Source organism: Rhodnius prolixus, unplaced genomic scaffold (assembly GCF_049639745.1).
Source record: "Rhodnius prolixus isolate KJV_2025 unplaced genomic scaffold, Rpr scaffold_6, whole genome shotgun sequence".
NCBI classification, from domain to species: Eukaryota; Metazoa; Arthropoda; class Insecta; order Hemiptera; family Reduviidae; genus Rhodnius; species Rhodnius prolixus.
The window spans coordinates 10,865,096-10,890,943 of record NW_027411634.1 but is presented as its reverse complement, the minus strand read 5'-3'; the positions used below and the strand labels follow the sequence as shown (position 1 = coordinate 10,890,943).

The 25,848-nt window shown below is 34.8% G+C and overlaps 1 protein-coding gene across 1 annotated transcript in view; it reads right to left on the bottom strand.

The window, feature by feature from the left end:
* The window catches only part of msi (RNA-binding protein musashi), a 631,163-nt gene that overhangs the window by 229,224 nt on the left and 376,091 nt on the right, over nucleotides 1-25,848 (bottom strand). The window contains exon 2 of the mRNA XM_074140661.1: nucleotides 11,648-11,702. The gene's annotated coding sequence lies outside the window, so the exon portion shown is untranslated. The remainder of the gene's footprint in view (nucleotides 1-11,647; nucleotides 11,703-25,848) is intronic.

The following is a 25,848-nucleotide window of genomic DNA, read 5'->3' as shown; positions in this document are numbered from 1 at the left end:
GGTCTATTTCTTTGTGTTTGGCATTCGTTTGAATCGAGGAAGTCGAGTGATTTTCTCACGCTTGACCAAAAACGAAATCGTGTGAAGTGTTGCAAGGACGGTTTGCAGCTGTTCCAGAAGAATCCGCATGACTTTAAGCATCGTTTCGTCATTGTGGATGAAACATGGATACATCACTACACTCCTGAGACCAAAGAACAATCTAAACAATGGGTTACCAAGGGGGGAATCTGCGCCAAAAAAAGGCGAAGACCGTTCCTTCGGCCGGAAAGATTATGGCGACTGTCTTTTGGGATTCGCAAGGAATAATCCTCATCGACTATCTGGAAAAGGGTAAAACTATTACAGGTGCATATTATTCATCGTTATTGGACCGTTTGAAAACCGAGCTGCAAGAAAAACGCCCACGATTGGCCCACAAAAAAAGTCCTTTTCCATCACGACAACGCACCAGCTCACACCTCAGCAGTTGTGGTCGCAAAATTAATGGAAATAGGGTTCCAACTCGTTTCACATCCCCCTTATTCTCCAGACTTGGCTCCCTCGGACTACTATTTGTTCCCCAATATGAAGAAATGGCTGGCGGGAAAAAGATTTTATTCAAACGAGGAGGTGATTGCAGAAACGAATGGCTATTTTTCAGAATTGGACAAATCCTATTATTCGGAAGAGATCAACAAACTAGAGCAGCGTTGGACGAAGTGCATAAGCCTAAAAGGAGACTATGTTGAAAAATAAAAAAGGTTTACCCCAAAAAATTAAGTAGTTTTTATTTTTGCACGGACTTTTCAAACGACCCTTGTATAGTTAAAAAAGTTCAGACAAATGGGTGCGAAAAATAAAATACATTTTTTTGAATTTAAATGAATTAAAGATTTTAAATGCATTAAATAAAAGAAAAAATTAAACAAGCTATTAAGTGAAAAGAAAAATAAATACATAAATGAAGAAGTACTATAGAGAAAGCTAGAGCCAAAAGCAGAATGAAAAATAATAATAATAATTTGTTAATAATTGGAAAGTTGTACAAATTGATAAGAGTATTGCCATGCATGACGAGCAAAAGATATAAGAGGTTTATAATTCTCCATTTGGAGATAAAATAAAACTGAGAACTGGATAAGAAGCGGCGACCAAGCCAAAGGAGTCGTATCTCGTTGAGAATCGAACATTCAGCCACAAAGTGGAAAATGTCCTCCTTGGCTCCATAGTTGCGTAATGAACAGATATCTGTATCTCTATCATACCATGTAGTTCTGGTATAGCAGCTCTCCTCGCAACTTGAACAACCAGCGAAGCTCAATAAGACTTAACGTGTCAGCTGCGCTACCATTAAAACCAAAGAGCGAGTCGGTATGATCGAGCTCTTTGTATAAAAGAAACCTGGCGGGAAGACTGGGCAGACCGCAAAGGCTCCTCCCGAAGATTAGCACTAATTGCAGGTATTAGGGGTTTTATAACTACAACTATTCTCAGCTCTTAAACTCCCAAAGAAGCTGTTGATGAAGAGCACAAATTATAATGGATTTTAGATTTTAAAATCATTACTTAATAATCAGTTTGTCAACAAAGAAAAATTTGTTCCATTCCTTTTTGTGTTCAAAGATAACATCTTGAGCCTTTCCTGAGAAAATAGCAAACAGTTGGAAATGAGAGACGGAATGACAAGTTAAGTCGAAATCTCCACACCTCTGATGGTGGTTTAAAATCTAAAGCCGGGTAGAGATACAACAGAAATGCACGCAACGACGAATAAAATCAAAGTTATTATCAAACACTGTGTTTCAGCACATTTCCAACAAATATTTTACTTTAAGCTTACACTAAACTGCATGAGGTTCTCAGACGGCTCCAAAAAAACTAAAAAGAAAGAACCAGAAAACCAGGGTGACAACGCTAAATCGTCGAATAGAATCTTAGAAAACCTAAAAAGAATGGACGTTTCGAAATTATAGTATCATGACGTTTCAGTGCTTTCATTACCTTAAACACCATTTATCTCAAGACATCCGGCCGCTCTACTTGTCTGTCAGTTCCTAGAAAGTTAATTAAAGGAAATGTAAGACTTCCTGGATGAACTTCTGGTAAGATTTAGTCTGGGTGCCCATGCAATCAGATCAATAGCACACTGAGTTGCTTGATTGGACCGAAATCGTTTCTACGCTATTTATCAAAGAACCTGAACCAATTTCGGTGCAGCCAAAGGAAGCTTGATTAAAATTGATCAATACGGATTAAAAGCGGGATAAAAAAGAAGAAGTTTTATTTACATCAATAGAAATAAAATTTATAAAACCATACTGATGCAGCAAGCATTGTTATCGATAAATGTACTTTAAGCTTACATGAATGTACTCATATAAAATAGAAAATAAAAAAGAGATAGGATATGAGAGGTTAGGTATGCCTGTATAATAATATGAAGTACATGGTATGGAGTATGGCTGCAACAATAACCCTAGAATGGGGCCCAGACATGAGGAGAACTAGAATCAAATATTATTTGAATCGAATATAAATTACAATGGTACACCATATTATCATCCTAGTTCAATCATTCATCGGCAGGCAGTGTCCTCCTATTTTGCTATCCCACATGAATCCCAAATCCCGTTTTCCCTCTTGCGAACACCAATATATCAAAGCCCATATAATCCATAAACCTGGCCATGGATCATGGTATATCCACTTCTTCCTCATTCCCAATAATAGACGGCCACTGTGCATCAAAAGCGTACAATATTAAGCAATTCATTTCTGGAATTCAGTGCCGTACAAGTATGCCAAGCATCCCGCCCAATCAATGAGCGTGCCGCGCGTGTGAATGTGTAACAGGACCATTTCAATTTATGTTACAATATTCTGGTTTTACTATTAGTTTTGGAATTATTCGCAATAATCTTTTTTTTATTCTCTTATTATGCAAGAGGATGTAGTGCGATCGTGTTAAATTTATTGATGTCCAGTTTTCAAAGAAAATTTCTGTTTTGAAGTTTTTTTGACTCCAAAAACTTGGTTTTTTATAAAAATGCTCTTTTGGGAGACCCACAGGGAGATTGGGATATACAAGCGTAAAAGATGTGTCTTGGACAACTAGGAAGAAGCAATAAGTAAGATACGATTTAAGGATTAGATAGAGGTTGTTGGAAGGAAGGATGCGCTTAAGTTTCCGCAGTAACCCTGGGGGTGCCAGAGCTAGTTTAACGCTTGAGAAATGCTAAAGGATACTACAAGAGAACTACTGCATCTGCTCAAAGATGGAAGCAATGGTATTTACCACTCAATCCGGAAATCAGCAAAAAGGAAAAATATAATAAATAATCGCAGAATGTACAAAAAAAATTTGATACCTAGATGCCATAATCGGGCCAGACTATAAACTATTGGAGAAAAATCAGCCTAAACTGAAAATTTACTGAACTTATCGGTCAGATTTCGCCTAAAACGGTTTCTGCATTTTCTTAGCCATCAGCTGAAAATGTATACCTTATTGTACTTATCTTGCTCAAAATAGTGATAGATGAAAAACATAGATCAGATGAACAATGTGGTATTAGGCTAGGGTTGTCAAACTGGCGACCTCCGAGGTAATTTCTTGTGGCCCTCGATGTACTGACATAAAGTGGAAATAGGAAAAGTTTTTACGAAGAAAATCGCGCTTAGGGGAGATCGAAGCAATATCGTTACCCACAATTCCTTGTTAACCCTTTAACTACTGAAGATCGAGTTTACAAGTGGCCCAGGGCCTTTCCTGGGAGGCCTGTGTGCTTGTATAAACGCTGCGACTACTTCCGGCGACGTTTGGAAGCCATATGTCCTGCAGCTCTCAGTGGAATTCCAGAATGATTCGGTTTTAAAAGGCGAAGTAGGAATTACCAAAATATATTCTTATTTAGGTGAGAAATATCCCAAAATGTTTGCTGTACAAAAGTTTTGTTATTTTTGGAGTGAGTACGAGTGTAAGTCCTAGTGTGAGCAACTATTTCCGTCTGTGAAATTAAATAAAACGGCCTACAGATCAAGATTGACTGGATAAACATCTATCTGCGCCTTAAAGAAGATTATCTGTTCTCAGCCTCTGAATCCACATATTGGAAAACTAAGGAAAAATTTGTAAATATGTTGTGGCCCGCGTTGCACCAAGTGGCCCGAGGTTTAATTGAGTTTGACACCCTTATATTAGACGTTCGACGATTAAAAATGTACGAGTATGAGACAGTAAAGTAAAGTGATGTCTACTTTTTTGGACGAGAAATAAATAAGGTTTCTATTTGAGTAAATTATTAATGGAATTCGACCCTTAAAAAAACTATTTACAGAAGTCTGCTGTTGTTTAATTAAAAAAAAAAGAAATCAATTATTTTAGATTAAAAGATACGGGAACCAGTTTTTCTTCCTAAGATGATGAATAATGCTTTGGTTTGTTGCTGCTTTCTTTTTCTGCCTTTATTGAAGAGGAGAGGTAAAAAAATTCGAGGTAAGTGGACTCGAGGAAGTCACTTTACTTAAAGAGCAATGTTTTCACAGAAATATATATATAGAAATTTATATATATATATATATATATAAAAGAGAGGTCCAAATGGACAAAGAATGTGAAAAGGAACAGAGAATAAGCGAACTTGAAAGGAACACACTCCAGGAGATCCAAGAAGAAAAAGGATGAAAAGAGGGCTAGAGGTGAAAAAGAGAAGAGACAAGGATGTGGTAGATGGCAGGATCAAGAAGTGGGTAGTGTAATAAGAGAGGACGATCCCTGACTATAGATGTTCACCTTGCTCCCTGAAGGTCAATATAGCACATGACCTCTACTCTCAATTTATCAAAAACTATCTGAGATATAAGTTAAAAGATATTTGTCTTTTGACTTCCATTCTAGACTTGAAACAAATAATGGAGTATCCGTTATTTGATTTGTGTAATTTAACACAAGTAATAATGGACATTGCAAGCATCATATTAATCAATAAACAGCGTTGAAACCAAACAAAATCTCGATCTAAGAGTTGCTCTAATCGAAGTGATGATAAAGGAAGCATTGGACAAAGCACGCTGAAAGAAAAAGATTCGCTAAAACTCTCTGCTCTACTGTTATTGACATTGAGGTTAAAGAAATTTATTTCTGACATCCTTAAAGATTGTAACAAGCTAGAACCCCTAAGGAAAAAGGAGTCCTGCGTACTTATAGGTCAGCAGGAGAATAATCTTTCAAATCTTGGTCCCCTGTGCGCCTTTTTTTTTTTTAAAAAAAAATTTTAAAGACAGATCTCGCAATGCGAGAACCCTAGCCGAGTATGTTTGGTTCGGAAAATTTTTTAATAATAAAGCCTACGCAAACCCCGCCTTGCCATCCAGGCTTATAATTTGGAAGTTGGCCAAATAAACTAAGTATTACTTCACTTTTAATACTTTAAATGACTTGACTGCACATATGTAGTTTAAATAAGCTAGATTTTAATGGCACCTCTTTTCTAGTACCGAGGGAATTTTCTCTGCCAAAGCCTCTTATATTACAATCTTCATTGGCAATTATGGAGCTCTTATAGTTTTTATTTTAGCGAACAAACCTAATTACTCACATTACTTGAAGGCTTTTTACAATTTGTTTATAAGAGTTCTTCTAAAGAGGCCAATTATTCTACAGAATTTCATAATATTGCATCCTATGTCTTAAACTTTTAAAGTTCTTTAATTATTTATAATAAGAATTACAACAAATCAATTTAAAAATTGATTGGCTCACATTTTTTTCAGAAGTATCTTCTTCATTAGAGACAATCAGAGCGTGAACATATAAATGCACTATTTGTTTTTTGTTTAATGTTTTCACTTTTCGTTGAACCTTTTAATTAACCTATTGTTATACTGTGTGAATAATCACTTTACTGTTATTTTTAATAACATATTATATCATTTATTGGCTAAATATTCAGGATGATATTCTATTGTGTTCTAACCTACAATCAATTGAAGGTAAAATCTAGAATTCTCAGTTGTATCTCTAAACAATTGAAAGTTCTATTAATTTTTTTATTTTTTACTTTCACCAATTATATTAAAAAAGTAAAATTTGCCTCGTTCCAAGTTTATAGCGGTCAACTTAATACCTTTTATCAAAGCTTATCTCAGCCTGTGGAAGTCTGAATAATAATCTTTGCTTAAGTAAGGGTACGTTTACAACGGAGCTGTGAGTATAGATGATAGCAGAGACGATAGCTGATAGAGTAAAATATAATCGCTGATTAGTGTGCACAACAGAGCTGTGATACATGCAACATGTCCGAGTAGTGAAGAAGAGTTTTTATGTTCAGCAGCCACGAAATGGTGTATTTTAAAGAGAAAACGCTTTAGAAAATATCATGTACATCCCATAAATAAAAAACGAAGTACTTTGGGCGAATTTCACCATTTATATAAGGAACTTAGAAATTATCCGGATCGTTTTTTTGAATATGTGAGGATGGGTCCACCCACATTCGACTATATTTTAGAAAAAATAAGGTCAAAATTAAGAAAACTTTGGAAAAATTTTCATGGAAATCCTATAACCACAGAAGAAAAACTAGTGATTACTCTGGTAAGTATGGTTTTATTGAAAAAAAAACAAATAAATACACGTGAAAATAAATGTAAGCACGATTTAAAAAACAAAATATTGTTTAAAAGTAAATAATAAAATAATAACCAAAAATAATGAGTAAAGACAGCACTAAATAATTTTTCTACGTCCATTTTGAAGCTCCGATACTGGGAGTTCAGCTAGCAGAAAAATGAAAAATTCAATTCTATCATCTATGCTCGTTTATACCAGCGCGTGAGACACTAGTCGAAGCTTCGTTGTGCACGCTCACATAAGAATGTACTAGGTTATTCTATAAGCGCTGATGCATCACTGCTATCATCTCCGCTATCATCTATGCTCACAGCTCCGTTGTGAACGTACCCTAAGACAGCGTCATCAAGCAAATAACTCACATGTTGTGTTAAGTGACATAGAATTCACACTTCTGGTGAAGCAATATTTTTGGCTAATAATTCTGATATGCCGATTTGATCAAAACTCTATTTTCACATCTTCTGGTTGTTCTTAATCCAAATATCATATTTGAGTTTGCCTAAAAATAGGCGAATATTTACAAGACAACTTTTGTTCATTGCATTTCACACAATACGCCTTAAATTGTACATTGTGAATTTTATTTTGTTCTCTTGAACTTTAAGCAGTATCGCCCGGGGTCTTCCTAGACCAGTGACGGCGAACCTATGACCCGCGGGTCAGACAATGACCCGCGCAAGCTTTTTCACTGACCTACAATTGCTAGGCCACCATTTGTTTGTATACGTGGGTTGATTTAGATTTTCGAATTGTGTGGATTATTTATATTTTATCTGTATTTTTTTCAATCACGCATTGACACAAAAGCAATTTAAATGCTATCTATAATCTTTAGTTTGATCATTACAGTTCTAAAACGTAAATGACGACAAATGCTTTTGTAGTATTTGAAATAAAGTAAAAGTGTTTACAAAATTTCAAATAAAATATATAATTTTACTCATATTTTGTTTGTTAAAAAAATCGACACCCAAAGCAAATAACCATATTTAGATTTTTCTTCACATAAAACACACTTTTTAAGGTTTAGTTCAGTTATGTTTGTAAAAAGAGACTTCCATAGCACTTGTTTCGTCCCGTTTTACCCGTTAAGCCAACTGAATTTTAAAGATATTTAGTTTTGAAAATATTCAGTTTAAAATTTTTAAACTTAACTCTTGTGCAAATGGGCATTAGTGACCCAAGAGCTAGTACTAAACAAAAAATGAACAAAATTTGACCCACGTCTCACAAAAGGTTCGCCATCCCTGTCCTAGACAATACCCCAGCATTCGTCTAGGTTTAGCACCCAAGACTGCTTTATAAACTCAAACGCATATTGTCTTCTTTCTTTTTATATCATGCTTAAATCTTATCTATTTGATCGTTTCTTCTAAGGCAAAGAGGTACTTCTTTTTCTTCTCTTATCCTTCCAACTCGCTGGAGTTCCTCAAGGAAGCATTCTTGTTCCCGTTATATTCTCTACATTGCCGATTTAGCAACTTATTGAACACTAATTACCTTCATATTCGCCGACGAAGTGATTGCAAGTTTTGCAAGCTGTACCCTTCAATTGCATCTGAATATTCTTGAGCTTTGGCTGCAGAAGTGTAAAATCAAATCTAAAACGATAGTATTTACTCTGAACAAGAAATCTCTTCCTATTTCTCCACTTCCACAACACTTCTATACTCATTACTAACCACCGAGCGGTTAGAGGCGAGACCAGTAAAGCTAACATGTATTGTGGTACTGGGTTCGATTCCCGGTCTTAGGCCTTAGATTTTATTTAATAGTTAATAAAAGAAATTTACAGTAAAGTATGTTTTGCTAGTCGCCTCCGTCTATGACACCTAATTGGTAGTTGGAGGTTAAGCCCCGCCTGAAAAAATAGGCAATTACTTTACTTTACTTTAACTCATTACTCAGTACTCAGTACGGATATCTCGGATTACATCTTGACAAACGACTAACATGGAACCCCAACCATTCCATAGCTCAACCTGAGATTTTGAGTTATAGTGTAATATCTTCCAGACATAAAACAAACATGGGCGAATACTTAAAAGTCAACTTATACCTATTCAGTGCATTTCCACAATTTACCTCAAATTGTGCACTTCCTGTGAAATCTACATAATGCTAATATTCCCTCCTACGAGCATATCCCCCTAAATTACTTAATCGACCAGTTCTTACAAAAAAATAAAATCAACTTCCATATAAAGTTCAAACCGGTAACTAATAATTTTAGGTAAGATAATGGATCTTGCAATACATAATCTTTTGCAATTTAGATGCAGCGTCAGCCATCTGGTGGTAGATTACGTAATTCAACGCATAAACTTTTATACACCCCTATGCCTTCTTAATACTACTTCTGGTCAGCTGATTTCGTATATGTTAAACGGTGCGTAGGTAGTTTTAAAAATGTCTCTCAAAATGACCTGAACACTTGTTCAAATGCAGAACAATATATGAATGTTATTGCTGATTATTGTTATACCACTACTGTCGCCATGACAGTACTGTATTGCCGCTTCTAATTGGTTGAAATCATTAAAATATTGCAATCTGATTGGTAGCTGGTTTTTGAGTGAAATTTTCAACAATAATAACACAAATAACATTCCTTTTTTTCTGTTATTTTGAATAGATTAATCTACCGCTTTGTATCGATGATAATTGCAAATGCTGCTGAAAGCAATATGAGAAACAAGGCAAGACTGAACTATCTAATCTTAAATATTAAAGAGAAAATTATTACACAAATTATTAGTATTTTATTGGATAATTTCACGAACCTCAAACAGAGAAAATTATAAAATATTAATTAATTATAAAAAAATATTAATTGTGAAGTTGGCTCATAGATTTCTCCTAAAGCCCATAATTATTATTGTAAAAGAGGTCCTGCAAGGATCATCCTCCTAATAGTCTACAATATCATAAAATATCCTTTAGTTCCTAATACCTCAAACATTATCCTGATAGTACACCTTCTTTTTCTCGGTAAACCTTAAAACACGAATTCCGTGGATAGAACAAATTATGAACGTTTGCCATGATTGCCATACTTCCTTAACTAGACGTAAGAGGAAGTAAATAGATGATTACCACGAATTACATCAATATCTCATTATGATACAATCTCCACGGTAACGAAATGTTTTGGTTGCATGTTCCGCTTTTGTATGCTTGTTGAAGACACTTTAAATAAGTCACCAACAAAGCACACCAATAAAATGGAACTGGTTTTGAGTTATGGATTCAATTATCTAAAATTGGGTAAAATAGTTTTATTTAATGGTTTTATAAATAGTATATTTGGGCAAAATTAATTCTGGAGGAGATTTCAGTACATTACACTGCAACACCAATCACATTGATGAATATCAATACAAATACGAGGGTCGTTTGAAAAGTCCGTGCAAAAATAAAAACTACTTAATTTTTTGGGGTAAACCTTTTTTATTTTTCAACATAGTCTCCTTTTAGGCTTATACACTTCGTCCAACGCTGCTCTAGTTTGTTGATCCATTCCGAATAATAGGATTTGTCCAAGTCTGAAAAATAGCCATTCGTTTCTGCAATCACCTCCTCGTTTGAATAAAATCTTTTTCCCGCCAGCCATTTCTTCATATTGGGGAACAAATAGTAGTCCGAGAGAGCCAAGTCTGGAGAATAGGGGGGATGTGAAACGAGTTGGAACCCTATTTCCATTAATTTTGCGACCACAACTGCTGAGGTGTGAGCTGGTGCGTTGTCGTGATGGAAAAGGACTTTTTTGTGGGCCAATCGTGGGCGTTTTTCTTGCAGCTCGGTTTTCAAACGGTCCAATAACGATGAATAATATGCACCTGTATTAGTTTTACCCTTTTCCAGATAGTCGATGAGGATTATTCCTTGCGAATCCCAAAAGACAGTCGCCATAATCTTTCCGGCCGAAGGAACGGTCTTAGCCTTTTTTGGCGCAGATTCCCCCTTGGTAACCCATTGTTTAGATTGTTCTTTGGTCTCAGGAGTGTAGTGATGTATCCATGTTTCATCCACAGTGACGAAACGACGCTTAAAGTCATGCGGATTCTTCTGGAACAGCTGCAAACCGTCCTTGCAACACTTCACACGATTTCGTTTTTGGTCAAGCGTAAGAAAATCACTCGACTTCCTCGATTCAAACGAATGCCAAACACAAAGAAATAGACCGATCTGGCTGAAACTTGGTGTGTGTTCTTCCAAGAGATGCTACTAACTAAACATAACCTCGATACACGTCAGTAGTGCTATTTCTCTGACTTTGCACGGACTTTTCAAACGACCCTCGTAAGTGGTATACGCTTGTTTATGATTGGACACTAAATTGTCTATGCACGATCAATGCTTTAGGAAAGGAGTATGCAATAACTATTTTTACCATAATCCTTACTTGAGCGCACCAAATATGGAAGCCCTATGCAGAATCTTAAAAGACTTTCTTTTGCAGCTAAAAGAGCTGTTGAACAATAATAACAAAAGATAGGTTTTTACACTCGATAATCACTTCAAGGTACAATGGATTTTAATGCAATATTATAATGAAAAGGGTGCATATATATATTATTTCGTGAATATATCGAATTGCAAAGGACCCCTAGACGTTGTCCACCTATTAAATTACAAAAAAAGAGAAGGTTATGTAATCAATGATAACGAAAGAAACGAAAAAAGCTCTGAATTGTGTGTTATAAAGGCAACGTTTCAGATAGTAATCGTTCCAGACGACAATAGCGGTACACTTGCGAAATATTTGAAGAGAAATATTGTACTCTCTTATATAAATCTATAGAAAAAAAAAGAGTTCTATTATAACAGCTGTTCCCAAGGACACACGAACAGCTGTGACAATCTTTTTTTATTTACCAGCAGTGTAGCCACATTTAACTTTCTATTTTTCTCAACTTAATTTAAGTATGATTACTAATCCCAATTAATCATTTAGTTGAAAAATTATTTTTTTGTTTTAACTGTCTTATAAAATTTATTAAATAGTGTATTAATTTACTAATTACTCACAACTTTGAACTTGCAGGTGTAAAACTGCACTTATATCACTTATATCCCAACAGATCTGTGAAAAGAAATGTAATAAAATTAGTAACATGTAATTTAGTCGGACGTGTTTTAAATTTATGATTCCTTAAGGGATGCTGGAGTAACCGCCAGGGATCTTACTGTCCCTGTAGGTATATCACAGCCTTAACAATCTATTATTTAAATTATTGAAACAAGGGGCGGGTCCTTTTTCTAAAGGAACAGCTGGTAAAGAGGCTTCATTCGCCGAAAATATTTTAGGCCGCTGTGAGTTTTTGGCTTTAGGCTCATTTAATGAATAAACTTGAATATTCAAAAAATTAAAAATTAAAACAGATGGTAGAAAAAAATGGACTTTACAAACTAAAATATTCATAAAAATGGTAAAACACGTAAATAGATGTACGAGTATGTTGCATATTCAAAGATATACAAGTTTGTTCGCATGCAGTTTATTTTGTTTTTATAAATCAAACCGCTTTCACGTTTGACCTATTTCTTGCAGAATCAATGCAACAGAAGTTTGGCAGTTTTGTTTCACTAAATGTATCTATAAAGTTTTAGTTTATACAATGAAGTTTATTTATTATTATATTACTCTTACTGCAAAACTCGTTGCTAAGGGAACTTTTAAATGTTTACAAACGTGATGCATTACTATTATTAGCGTTACTATCCATTGTAAACAAAGAAATTTTACTAAATTTTTATGTTTAATGACAATTATTGTACAAAATAGGCCATTAGAAAATAATGGATCACAGAGACCATAAGATGTTTAAGCAAGGGAGAAAAGATTAGATCCAATGGTTAGTGTAATGGATTCCAACGCGGAGATCCATCTAATGGGTTCTTAGATTTTCTGTTTTACAGCCTAAAGGGAAAGTTATGCCTTTGAATAATACGCCCTTTTAGTCATATAACCTTTATGTTCGAAGTGGCAGCTATTTAAGGCCATAGTAAAGTGAGCGAAAAACATTAAAATTCTATGTATCGTATGTACGGTGTAGCATCGTGCTTGTAAAGTGGTTATATCTGATGCGTGTGAAAGTCGAAGGTCCTAGCTTAACACAAAGGCGGGCTAGTAAATATATAGACGTGTACTAATATACGCAGTTAATTGCCGAATCAACCATTTAAAGTCACAGAATTAGGCTAAGATTATGGATGATTAACTATAACTTTACAACATGCACGTTGAATGATGTACTGTACCCGTAAACAGCTAAGCAAGAACTATACAATATTCCATTTAAAGAAGGATGGAAATCAACCTTATTGTTGGACTAATTGTTGGATAGATAATGTATTGCAGGTGAAAGTAAACTATCTCCACTCACTGATGTAATCTATCAGTGGATTTTTGGAAAATGCGGAATCGAACAGCAAGCATTTAAACAAGAAAGGTTCATCAGATAAGATCTATCAGCTCCTGGACACTTCAGTTCGAAATGAACCTCAATCGTGATTTCTCTCCTCCATCTCTTTATTTACATCTTCATCAGAATTACTTATTTTATACTAAATTGTAAATTGCTAACAAATAAAATAAAAATGGGACAAAATGAAACTAAATCTATGGTTTGTCTTTTGGTTAGACTTTTTTTTAAATCTTTTATTGAAATTCGCAACGCCAAGAACTGTTGCAACAAGCAAATGCGATATATGATAACTAAATCGTGAATATGGATAGGAGAAGGCTCTTATGATGAGAGTAGATCGCGGGGCTATCTTCTCTTCAATCTCCTTGGAAGATTACCTGGTAATGTGGAAGAAGATAGGTGTTCTATTAGAGGGTTAGGATGAGCTGCTGTAGAATGGAATGAAATTTGAGAGAAACGAGGTTAAGCAAGATCTTTAACAAAAGAGATTTTGAGGTGATTATGGATAGTGAGGTTAGATACATAGAACGGGAGCGTTAAGTAGTTTTCGAAGTATTTTTGACTGTAAAGTCTGGATGCGTAGAGAGTTGGAAAGCTTAGTCGATCCCCATACTTCGATGCCCGTATGACCAAATAGGTCGCAGTAACAGTAGTTATATAAGAGTATTTTGTTATGTAGGTTAAGTTTCGATCGTTTGTCAAGTAGTCTGGCGAGAAGTTTTGTAGCGTTGGTTAGTTTCTTGTCTTTTCAGTCTAGTATGGGGGATTCCATGTCCAACCGTTTGCTTCTAGGTACAGTCCAAGGTAGCGCAGTTGGCCCACAGTTGGTGCAGGAGTTTGGATCAAGATGATGGGAGTTAGGATTTTCCGTCTAAGAGTAAATAATATAAATTTTGATTTCGTAACGTCAGTTTTGATTCACCATTTGTTAAGCCAGTCCTGTAAGTGGTTGATGTGCGTTAGTAAGACTTAAGATCCACAGCTAAAAGTTCTTTTTTTAGATGATTAACCTAACGAACCTAACGATACGCGATATTATTTTACTTTATTTTTCCGGGTCCCGTGTTCAAACAACGTAATATAAATAATTGACAACATAATTTTACCAACATTTCCAAACTAATTAAAAGATCGATCTACACTTTACCTCGAAAAGTCCTTTTTAAAGACTTCAACAATTACATTTTAGTAAACTGTAATTGATAAAAAGTAATGACTTTTTCCAGTTTTACCAACTTATACTCTTTGTAACCGTAACAAAGTAAGTCCAACAATCTAAAAACGAAATTTTATACATAATTTTTGTTTAAAGAATGGCTATATTTTCATCTAATTAATAATAATTAAATTAAGCTGTAACAATGTAATCTTGGGGAGATAATCTAGAAATTCCGTTCATATTAGCACACATGCAAGGAGAGCGACTCTAGAATGTTGATGTAAAGCTAGTTGGCATGCAGATCCTGTATCAGGGTCTAAATTTCTATTGTTAGAAGTTTTCCATTCGCCTTTTCCTTTATTTTCCTTTTGTGTACTTCTACCTTATATATTTAATCAGACTTCTTTTAACCTGACCAAGGACTCTCTTTAGGTACACTTTGGTCTGCACAATGGTTTAACTAAGAATCTAAAAAGAGAAAAAAACACACACGCGTGTAATTGTATGTTTCTTGTATGTGATCTGCTAAAGAGAAAAACAAGAGAGAATTGTGTAAAGGGCCCAGAATAGTACAGCAGGGCGACTGAAGAGGTTTGCAAGTTGTAGATACAAATATCTAGGAGAAATGGAAGTAGCTGGCCGTTGTTAAGGACTAAAGTGGAGAGTATGTCCACAACAAATCTAGCTGACACAACTGAACCATCTACCCACAATGACTAGAGTCACATAGCTAACAGGTATTGTTAATAAGGGAAGCCCACAGGCGTTCGACAGCAATGTCACTCGTCTGAGAATGTCTAAGCAAATGGACAGTTCGTTGTTTGACTAAGAATAGATTTATCTCATCAAAATAACTTTAAGATACTCCTTTTTAAAGCTGTAAACTATAAAAAATTTTTTTTTTTTGGAACTTAATTGAAATTCAGAAAACTCCACTTCAACCTGCAATCTCATATAAATCCTCTAGCTCAAAAATCTTTCTTCAAGAACTCTTCCTGATAACCCGGACAAGACGCCTTAAGAGACAGAGTGTGGCCTCGTGATCTTCTCAATCTCAAGTGAAGAGAGTGACTAATAGTCGAATGTTTTGGAGTGTTACCACTGGATGACTTTTTGGCTGATTGTAGCACAGAAAAACGTATAAAATACATTTTTGAAGTCTCGTGCATTTTGATATGACTCACTATGCGTTAACTTATTCTGTACAATAAGCATTAAAGTGAGACCTGCACTGGTACTGTAATAATCCCACGGGAAAAAGTCCAGACACTACTGGAGTCCGTATTCTGCCGACCAATGACGCTGTAGCCTGTTAGAATTCACCTAAGAATGTGAACTTCTCCATTGACGCAGAAGTTCCAAGGACTACTGTAAGGTCCAAAGCAAGGAGCGTTTAACCTCCTATGAACCTCCATGTGGATGAAATCTTCCTGATAACCCTCCAACCAAAAATCAGGAATGTTATTCAACAAAATCTGAGGCAGGAACTGAACGACAACTCCGTAAATAATAAAAATGGAGATACACATTTTAGTAGGTATTTCATCGTGAAAACTGAAGAAGATTTTGCTGCTAATTCCTTGAAACTAAATTATTAAAATAAGGACCACAAAGAATTACAAAATTTATAAAAACTTATTAATAAAATTAAACTTTCATTCCACATTACCACGTGAAGTAGTAGTTTTGTTGAAAGTATTAACATGGTGCAGCAAATTCCTGTTAAAATTTTAGAGTTTTTGCTAAATTTTAACGCAAAAAATAAGAATTCAAAATACTACAGGCATGTGTTTATTTTCTTTGATTGAAGTTTGAATGATAAGCATCCAAACTATGGCAATTGATGATAACAATTGAAGATTTTGGAACAGGCTGAATTCCTATTGTTCGTAAACTTTGTTTATACAGAAGAAGTTTTGTCACAAAAACAGAAATAACATTTTGTTTAAATGAACTAGCAGTTCATCAACTTTACAGTATTTTTAAATGAAGTAGAGAGAGACTTAGGGTGGCTATTGTTGCAGTAAAATCTACCAAGCTATGCGAACAACGGCTTTGACCAATTGATCAAATGGTTCCTAGGGTATGTAGGCAACTCCAATAAAGGCAGATTCACTGGCTAAAGCAAGTTTGTTACTCTCGTACCTAGTACCTTCAACATGAACTCTGCAAAAGCTTAATGCAGAATACCATAAGTTATCACTTGTGGCTTTCACTTAGGACTGCAACTGACATAAAAAAGAGATATAGACAAAGTTGTGTTCCTATAATCAGGAACTTACATAACTATTGCTCTAGCTGCTTTCCAACTTTAAACTAGCCACGATTGTCTATGAGCTCACCTATGCAAAATCAGAATCTCCAACTCAGGCAGGCAGCTAGAATTACATTGGGTAGCCCAATGTCACTGATGCTGAGGACGCAAACTCAATTTAATCATATTTATTATAACACGATTTAAACTTTTTAAAATGTTCAACCAAACACATAATAAAGGGCACACAAGACAGAAACTCTCAAAATCTCTAGGGAATCGTAAAAGGGAACTTAGATAGAAAATTTTTCTGGATACAAGTAAAACTTTTTCTATTTCTAACACGATTTCTGTTTCTCTCTCTAAAAGAAAGATCGAGAGAGTGCTGGAAAGTAAGTAAGTTTGTTTCAAAGTAGAGAAATAAATAAATATAAACTAAAGGAAAAACGTGTATTGTATTAAGGGTAAAACTTACTTCTCAGTAAATTTAATGAGTCTCACAAAGTTATTTACTACTTGAATTTTAAAAAAATAGTCAGTTATTTACTACTTATTTTTTGTTTTGTCGACTGCTTTTCTAAACTAATATGGATTTAAGATACATAAATGATAAAGTAATATATTAACTGTAACCTGATAAAGATTACAGAAAAATATCTTACTTTAATTTACTAGGTATGTAACTGATTACCTTTTTTAAGGCCACAGCCTTTATAATCTGATAATATATTTCATTATAATGAAAAAGTAACATATTAACTATAACCTGATTTTTTAAGGCCACAGCTGTAAAGAAGGTAATTTGAGCTAATTGATTTATGCTGCCTTATTGATTGTTAATTGTATGCTTTAGTGTATAGTTTAATAAATGGCTAAATTAGTAATAAATATAATTTTAAAGCAAAAACAAGGAGTATTTTCGCAATCTATGCCCAAAGACATGGAAAAAAAATAGTTAAGGAATGTGCGGAATAAAAATTTTCGCCGATGACAATTCGGGGGTTCCACCAAGCAGAGAAACATGTAGACTATACAGGGGGCATATATGTACGTTTTGTGTTACAAACATGACACTACAAAAACAAATCTCTACCATAGGGGCTCGTATGGCTAAGGTTGTTACTTCTCGGGGAGGAAAAACCAAGGCCTATGAGCTTTACCCAAGAATCGCTCTCCAGAATTAAGAGTCTGATTAAACGGACGGGTCTGGAGAACGAGCTCTAGAATAGGGGAGCCACAATAGATCCAAAGGGGTCGCAGTGGCGTAGGCCTTGAGGCCGCCCTTGTCTAATCTAATCTAATCTCTACCATTGCTTTAGTAAAACAGCTAGCCAAAGAACAGTTCCAGAAATATCGCAGTACACTTTCTTATCTTTCTCATCCTTTCGTATAGTCCTTTGCCTCTCCTACCGATCCTGACAATCTTTCATGTCGGCTGTAGCGCCAGTGGCTCCGAGATCTACTTCAGAACTGACAACAAAGGGTATCACTTATTTACTTCTAAATAGTTACACAAATTCATTATTTCTACAGGCCTAATTTATATTCTGTGTTGTGTCGAGGATTTCAATAATGTTATTTGGTCTAGATGACCGCAGGGACGTTGAAATCTCTGCAAAAAACGTGGTTAATCTAGCTAGCCCCAATCACAGGGAATAATGAGTTACATTGCTACAATTACAATATTAATTTAAAAAAGTTGTAACTCTTCCCAAAAATGTAGACAATTTTTTTTGTTTAATGATTTAAGGCGCGTCAACATCTAAGGTTATTGGCGCCCGGAGCTTTTTTCAGTGCACTGCCGGCCTACGGACAGTGTTCTCTCGTTACAGACAACACTATCCATCACCGGACAGTGAGCTGTAAGAAGCTCTTAGGAAGAGAAAATCTAAGGGTCAGCAGATGGATTCGAACCCGGCACCTCTGCGTGGGAGTCCAGTATGCTAACCGCATAGCTAATCCCTTCCCTCAATATAGAAAGTTCTTCGAAGAATAGTTTATCAGCTTTTCCTGGATATTAGCTCCAAATATTTCCTTTGGAAATACAGTGTAAACTTATTAAAACCTTTAAATATAAATTATAGTGGTAAAATACCAGGAAAGTGAAATATTATGAATGTATTTTGGTTATTTTATAATATATTACAATGAATGTTCTGTAAATTAAAAATATTCAGTGTGAAATTGTTGGTATCGATCAAAATGACAAGGAAATTATTGGAAAATGATGGGGATAAACATTGATGAACCAAACGCCGTGTAAATATAATATTTTACTCAAACATGGTAGATAAAGTGCGTTTTCTTTACTTTGTAAGGCGACTGGTATATAAGTGGTACTTGGCGAGGAGTGTACTATGTGTACGGTTAGTAGTAGAAGAAGTAGGGACAAAAAAATAAAGGAAATAAAGTCAGTGCTACCACACAAACCTTGCTATGAAAACAGATATATTACCCCATATAAAATACCTTTTACAGGTAACTATTACTGGTTCACTTGGCACGCCTGTTACCAATATAACCTTCTGCGGGTTCTGTCCCGCGTGGTAAAAGTTATTACAGAGTGCGTGATCAAGCCAAAGATCACGCTCCTTTGTTTTTCTTCTTCTTTTTTTTTAAACTATATAGATCGTTGAAAAATGATTGTCATTAATTTTGTTTTTATAGTATTCCAAGTCCCGTTTTGTAGAAGTCTTGTCAGGTGAAGTGACGTTAGATAGACAACTTTCACTGTCACGCTAAACGAGCCTTGGGGTTAAAACAGATGAACAGTTCACTAGTTACTAATGATTGAACTTTGTTATTATTTTACCACATATTTTAATGAAAAGAAAAATTTTACAGAGTTTTTACCATCGTGGTTTTTCCGCTTTGAATAACGCTTGGAAATAGGTTACTTATATGTGTAAATTATTAATACCCAGAAGTCCCAAATAATTTTTACAAGTTTCAGTGAGAGAAAAAACTGAAGGCAACTACTCCCACGACCTTCTCTTTGATTCACACAACTACTTTGTTGTAAACAATTGCATTTAATTGCAGAAAATAAAGGCAACAAACACATGGAATTAAATACCTTAGACATAAAAGTATTAAAACAACACAAAAAAGTAAATACATAATTTGAAATGTAATTGCTATTCGTTCCAAGGAGACTATTCGTGTTAATGCAATGATAGATTATATTATATAAAGTTGTTATCAAGTCAGCAGCGGATTTAGCGTGATTTCCGGCGATTCACTTTGTTAAATCTACGTCTAGACTTGGATTTAATTTTAATTAAGGATTTGCAAAAATAGCCATTTTATTTGATTCATCCACTTATTTTTAGATTTTACCTTTTATTTCCTAAAACAAACGAGTCCTTAAAAAAAAAGAAGTATCTTCAGCAGATAATGGTAACATTTATTGCTTAGCTTATCTACTACTGCGTTTTAGATGAAACTAAATTCAGTGGCTTTTCAGACACCCAAGTGTTTGCTTGAAGTTTCCGTTTTTATGTTTTTCGATAAGAAAAAATTGCTTTTATAATTTGTTTTTAATAACTGCCTCAACATCCAAATACCATTCTTTCTACCTTTGCTGACGATACTGCAATCTTATCTCCTCATTCCAATCCTCTTATCGCTACACGAACTCTACAAACACACATCAACCACTTACAGGACTGGCTTTTCAAATGGAGAATCAAAACCAACGTTAAGAAGTCAAAGTTTATAGTATTTACTCTCAGACGGAAAATCCTACCTCCCATCATCTTGAACCAAACTCCTGCACCAACTGTGGACAAAGTACGCTACCTTGGACTGTACCTAGACAAACGGTTGATATGGAATCACCATGAAAAGACAAGAAACTAACCAACGCTACAAAACTTCTCGCTAGACTACTTGAGAAACGTTCGAAACTTAACCTACATAACAAAAGACTCTTATAACTACTGTTACTGCGACCTATTTGGTTATACGGCATCGAAGTATGGAGATAGACAAAGCGTTATAACTCTCTACGCATCCAGACTTTACAATCAAAAATACTTCGAAAACTACTTAACGCTCTGTTCTATGTATCTAACCTTAATGACCTCAAAATCCCTTTCATTACAGATCTTGCTTAACCTCGTTTCCCTCAAATTTCCTTCCTCTACAGCAGCTCTTGCTAACCCTCTCATAGAACACCTATCTTCCTCCACATTACCAGAGTAATCCTCTAAGGAGGTTGAAGAGAAGATGACCTCGTGATCTCTTATCGTGAGAGCAAAGCAGGTTACTGGTGTGACACCACTGGGTACCTTCTCCACTCATGATTTTCTTCTATTTCTTTTTTCTTTTACCATATTTGCTTGTTGCAACAACTGTTGCAGTGGTAAATTACAATAAAAGATTAGAAAAAAAAAATAACTGCTCTACATATTTCAGCCTATAAAAATGCAGCTTTAATAAGAAAATCATTTGCATGCTCTGCGAATAAATGAAACCTTGAACGTTCAATAATTATTTTAAGAATGGTGCAGTTATACTAAATTATAATTACTGCTTGCTAATTTTGAGGAACCTAAGTCTAAGCCTATTTAGCAAATTTATATTTTAACAACAATTTTTTAAGGCTTTCAGATATCAATATATTTCAAAGTTCTTTACACATTTTTAATTCTCTCCCCTGCTCACGCTAAAAATATAACAAGATAAATAACGGTAAGTAGTTTGATTAGAAGATAAGGATATCCATAACAACTAAGAAGAGAAATAGGGAACAATAATTTGTGTTGACATTAGTAGGTTAATCTATAAAATACCTTAATTACTCAAAGTTGATACAGGCAACTGTGTTTCTATGATGAAACAATTCTTATCATAAAACCAGTTTAAGATAAAAAGTCAAGAAATGTGTGCTTATACAGTAAATAATATGAACAAAAATAGGTCGGTAAAGATAATGGTGGTTACGGATAATCTATAAAAGGAGAGTGACTAACGAGACAAACAGGTAGTATACGGTTCTAGGCATAAATAGACCATAATTTATAGTACGAGGGTCGTTTGAAAAGTCCGTGCAAAGTCAGAGAGATAGCACTACTGGCGCGTATCGAGGTTATGTTTTGTTAGTAGCATCTCTTGGAAGAACACACACCAAGTTTCAGCCTGATCGGTCTATTTCTTTGTGTTTGGCATTCGAGGAAGTCGAGTGATTTTCTCACGCTTGACCAAAAACGAAATCGTATGAAGTGTTGCAAGGACGATTTGCAGCTGTTCCAGAAGAATCCGCGTCGTTTCGTCACTGTGAATGAAACATGGATACATCACTACACTCCTGAGACCAAAGAACCATCTAAACACCAAGGGGGAATCTGCGCCAAAAAAGGCGAAGACCGTTCCTTCGGCCGGAAAGATTATGGCAACTGTCTTTTGGGATTCGCAAGGAATAATCCTCATCGACTATCTGGAAAAGGGTAAAACTATTACAGGTGCATATTATTCATCGTTATTGGACCGTTTGAAAACCGAGCTGCAAGAAAAACGCCCAGACTTGGCTCCCTCGGACTACTATTTGTTCCCCAGTATGAAGAAATGGCTGGCGGGAAAAAGATTTTATTCAAACGAGGTGGTGATTGCAGAAACGAATGGCTATTTTTCAGACTTGGACAAATCCTATTATTCAGAAGGGATCAACAAACTAGAGCAGCGTTGGACGAAGTGTATAAGCCTAAAAGGAGACTATGTTGAAAAATAAAAAAGGTTTACCCCAAAAAATTAAGTAGTTTTTATTTTTGCACGCACTTTTCAAACGACCCTCGTATATTAGTGCATTTGCGTGGAGTTTGTTCAATGATATTGTGAGTTTCATTTTCAGTATGAGCCTTAGTTTCTTCAAAGTATTGGGTTTAACCATTTTTAACTTTATAAGGTTCACTATGTTCCCTTTATTTAAGATATAGCTGGATGTGGCTATAAGGGTATGGAGATAGGAATTGGGTTTACTCGTACACCATAGAAATACCCTTTAGGACGCGGCGAACAATCTGCTACTAAATTCGATCAGATTTTTATTCTAGTCACTACAAATTCAAGAACTAATTACCGAAGAACTGGACATTCACTGGAATGCAAGTAGTCTGATCTGCATATATTGTTAAAGCACTTTATTAACTTTAAAATAAAGCAAAATAACTGTACCAAAATATGTATAAAAAACATACAAGATAAACTAATCAAAAGAGATTATTATGTTACCTTAAATAAAGATAGTTACCCGCTTTTTTTAAAGTAAGCTTTCATGAAAAATTTAAGCACAAATTCAATATTAAAGTTAGGTAAAGTTAAGTTCAACTTTTGTTTTTATAGAAAATAACGCATAATGGGGGAATTAAATAAAAACAACCCTTATTTTTAACGATAATTTTTAACCCATAAAACACAATTTTAAAACTTTTAATTGCGTTAAAAATTCTGCGCTGAAAATGAATTTTATGAACATCAATTACATCGTTAAATTGTAAAATTGCTGACTTAGTTTTAACTATTAAAATTTAGTTGTACTAAAAACATTCTAGCTAAATTTTTAGAGAACAATTCGGGCGCAAAGATTTCTTTTTAGTAATTAAGTTTTATGTACAAGCTAATAAATAATTTAAAGATTTAATTATTATTTTTAGCTAAGTAAGGAATGGAAAGTAAATAAATTTTGAGAAGCAGGATGAATTTACAGAAAGAGAATTCACGAGAAGGAAACTTTAAATGGCCTGTCCTTCAATTCTGATTCTTCATCCTTGTGTCTTTTTTTTTTATCTGGATTCGAGATAAAGATGGAGAAAAACCTGACACTGGTCGATTTCACCAACTATGCAGTCTTTAATGATGAACTTTTAATTTTAGTAATACTGTTGAACAGACTAGAAACGAGTTTAGAATATACGTACAATTACTTAGGAGCAAGTGATGTTCTAGAGCAGGGGGTCTTCAACCTTTCTACGCTTTTAGGAACCCTTCCGAGTTCAAGGTCTTTCTTGAAGGAACCTCAATGTTTAGGTAGCTGATAAAATAGTTTATCGAAGCTTTTTTTCTATTCTAATTCCCATAAATTATTCTTGTATCTTTATTTAATCTTAAATACAAAACATCTTAATAAGACAATTGTATAGATGATTACCATTTTACGTCCGTTTTGGCTGAGCAGGTAGTGATCACTTGCGGAACCTCTGTCAAGAAGAACCCTGGTTTAGTGGATATGAAATGTGAGAATTAAACTTAGAAATGATCCGCTTTATAGAATTTATTTCAGAGTTCGTTGTCATTGAGGTGAAACACCTCAAGTCAAAATTCTAAACTTACTTATCACTCAAAGGATTATTAATAAATTGACTGCTATTGAATATCCATCTAACTCGAGCTGGTGTTCCTCTGGGCAGTGTCCTAGGTCCTCTTCTTTACTCCTTATATACAGCAGAAATACCTCAACATCCAAATATCATCCTACGCTGAAGATACTGCAATCTTATCTCCTCATTCCGATCCTCTTATCGCTACACGAACTCTACAAACACACATCAACCACTTACAGGACTGGCTTTTCAAATGGAGAATCAAAACGTTATGAAGTCAAAGTTTATAGTATTTATTCTCAGACGGAAAATCCTACCTCCCATCATCTTGAACCAAACTCCTGCACCAACTGTGGACAAAGTACGCTACCTTGGACTGCACCTAGACAAACGGTTGATATGGAATCCCCAAAAGACAAGAAACTAACCGACGCTACAAAACTTCTCGCCAGACTACTTGAGAAACGTTCGAAACTTAACCTACATAACAAAAGACTCTTATATCTACTGTTACTGCAACCTATTTGGTATTAAGGCATCGAAGTATGGAGATCGACAAAGCGTTATAACTCTCTACGCATCCAGACTTTACAATCAAAAATACTTCGAAAACTACTTAACGCTCTGTTCTATGTATCTAACCTTAATGACCTCAAAATCCCTTTCATTACAGGTTCTTGCTAACACTCGTTTTCTCAAATTTCATTCCTCTACAGCAGCTCATCCTAACCCTCTCATAGAACACCTATCTTCCTCCACATTACCAGGTAATCCTCTAAGGAGATTGAAGAGAAGATGGCCTCTACTCTTATCGTGAGAGCAGTATAGCAAGAGCACGTTACTGGATTGACACCCCTGGATGCCTTCTGCACTCGTGAATTTCACGTATTTTTTTTTTTATCAGGTACCATATTTACTTGTTGCAACAACCATTAAAGTGATAAATTCCAATAAAAGATTTTAAAAAAACAAAAAACAATTGGCTGCCTTATCAAAATAAACTTAGAAAATGGCTGATTAATTTGAGAACAATTTTCATAATTTTCTGTTACACAATTTTCGATGAAATAATATAATATTTTTAAGTTTTCAGCTTCAATTTTTACATTATAACAAATCGGAAAATGTAGCGTATTTAAAATCTTAATTTTTAAAGTTTTTGTGAGATTTTGGAAATACATTCGGCTAAGATTTAAGCTCACTAAAGGGTTAACCTGTTTTTATTTAAACATTAAACAATCAGTAGTGACGAAAAAAAAACCAGCGTTTTCAAATCAAATATTTAAAGTATTTTTTGAATTTTAAACAGAAAAGAATTTAACAAAAACCGCTAGAAATTCGGGGAACACAGTGATTTATAGAGGAACAATAAATATTGAATGCTAGTGACATGCTGTAACATTCATTGCCGAACTGTACATACCTAATTAGCATAATTAACATTAGATTTGTTAAACGATTTTAAACAAGTCCAAATTTGTGTTTCGCTCAATTTGTCTCAGCCTGCATTGTTTTAGAAGAACCCATTGCTCGTACGTTTGGTCGCTGTATGTATGGCTATTACCATGACAACAATACTGGTCACGTAAATTTTGCTTGTTCGCATTTAGTTGCACAAACAGTTGAATAAAAGGGGAAAAAAAACTGTACGAGTATGTAACACTCTGCATACAAAACTTAGTTGAAAAAGTAACCAGTATGCCAATTAATTGGTACAGTTATTTACAGAACTTTTTTCCCAAACAATGGATTATGCAAAACGTTTGAACTAAATGAAGCACCAAGATTAAGTTGATCAGTGCGCCTTTAGAATAATTTTAACTCTATCAAATAAAGCTAACTGAACTGAACATTCACGTTTCAACTGTTTACTGTAATGAAAAGAATTGCTAACCTGGTTTGGATCAATTAAAGCAATCTACGTGTTGATAAAAAGAGATAATGTCCTTAGATCTATAGCTACCTCTCTTTGTTGCGCTGGAAAGGTTCTAGAAACCCTAAAGCCCTTTTATTTACAGAAAATTCAAACGCAGAAGCGAAGCCAAGACTCAAATGGCGACATCAGAGTC